General features: G+C 39.8%; 1 pseudogene; it reads left to right on the top strand.

Moving 5' to 3' along the window:
* The first annotated feature begins 1,120 nt into the window (after nt 1–1,120).
* On the top strand, nt 1,121–1,218 carry LOC132315474 (small nucleolar RNA R71; annotated as a pseudogene).
* The last annotated feature ends 563 nt before the right edge of the window (nt 1,219–1,781 follow it).

The raw sequence follows: 1,781 nt of genomic DNA, 5'->3' as shown, positions 1-1,781 counted from the left end.
ATCATCTTTCAAAACTTTGTTCAAATCATTTTTCATTACGTTTTAAACAAAGGGGTCATGCACATGCGATGAATGAGGAATAGGATGTGAAACGGGATGGGTGTCAACTTTTGGTTGCACTGGTTCACTCTCTTCATTGGGCATACTCACTTGGTTGTCCACAATTCTCCCACTACTCAAAGTTGTCACTGCATTGACATATTTGATTGTGTGACCTTCCGATGAAGAATGAGTTTCCACAACACATTGTTGCTTTGGTGGGGCATTCAAAGGCATTTTCCCCTTCTCTCTAGCATTCAAAGTACTATCTATTTGCCCAACTTGGATTTCTAGCTTAGCAATGAATTGGAAATGGGAATGAAGCAATTGAGTATTCGCCTCTAGAGTGCCTAGAGCAGTCAACACTTTCTCCTCAAAAACGGGACTCCTAGAATTTCCTTGAGAATACGATGATTGGTTAGGAAAATGAGAATTAGAGAATTGATTTTCATGTGATAATTGAAAAGAAGATCTACAACCTTGGGAACCTTGGTTTTGCATCGGTGGTGGAACATACTTGTTTTGAAAACCACCTTGGAGAGGGTTTGAGCCTTCCTCTTGGCTTTTCCAAGAGAAGTTTGGATGGTTCCTCCAACTTGAATTATAATGAGTACCATAGGGATTATTCCCTTGGTTGACAAATGTAGCATTGACTTGCTCATGATTTTCACTAGGCACATGTCCATGTAGATAATTGGAAGTAGAATGTAAAACAATTGAATAAGTCATGCAAAATTCATTAGATGCACGATGAGAATGGTTAGGGGAGGAAGACATTTGATTCGCTGAAGTTTGGTTAATAAAAAATTGATCAAACCTTTGAGATAAAGATTTCATCTCGGCGGCTATATCTTTGGAATTGTCAACTTGACATAAGCCGACGTTCTTCCGTCCACCTAGATTTCTACCATTTTTAGAGGATAAAGATCTATGCATTGAATTCTCACTCATACTTTCATAAAATTGCCACACATCATCCTCATGCTTATCAAGATAAGAACCACCCATAGATGCATCAACCATACCCTTGTGACTATCCGGTAAACTTTCAAACAAATGTTGAACTAGTTGCCACTTTGATATGTCATGATGTGGGCACTTCCTAAGCAAGTCATTAAACCTTTCCCATGCCTCATGAAACATTTCCCCATTCCCTTGAGAAAATTCACGAATGGAAGTTCTCATGGCATTGGTCTTCAAAACCGGGTAGTACTTCTTCAAGAACTCTTGTTGCATTTCTGCCCAAGAAGTTATCAAAAAGGGCCTAAGATTGTTGAACCAATATTTTGCCTTGTCCTTAAGGGTAAAAGGAAAAAGTTTGAGTCTTAACACTTCTTTTGGCATGTCCGTGTATTTCACGGTGGAACACACTTCAGGAAACTCATCCAAATACTTATAAGGTTCTTCCCTTGGAAGTCCATGATAGTTGGGAAGTATTTGAATGGTTTGTGGTTTAATCTCACAGTGATGTGCTCTAAATGAAGGCAATTGAATGCAAGTGGGTGCATTGTATTCATTAGGCACATAATGGTCTCTTAAAGCAATGGGAGGATTTACAACCTGTGGTGCCACTCAAGCACCTTGGTTGCCTTGCATAATGGGAGGTTGTGGAGCAAAAATTAGCCGAGGCATTCCCAATGGAATTTGGCCTTGTTGTTGTGGTGGGATGAATGGTCTTGGCATGCCTAATGGTACTTGAATATTTTCATGATGCACATTAGGGTGGAGGATGCCTTGTTGGT

This window comes from Cornus florida, unplaced genomic scaffold (genome assembly GCF_030987335.1).
Source record: "Cornus florida cultivar Cherokee Brave unplaced genomic scaffold, ASM3098733v1 CherokeeBrave_3.0.0_Hap2_Chr06, whole genome shotgun sequence".
NCBI classification, from domain to species: domain Eukaryota; kingdom Viridiplantae; phylum Streptophyta; class Magnoliopsida; order Cornales; family Cornaceae; genus Cornus; species Cornus florida.
Note: the sequence above shows the minus strand (reverse complement) of the source record. Positions and strands in the feature narration are given on the sequence as shown.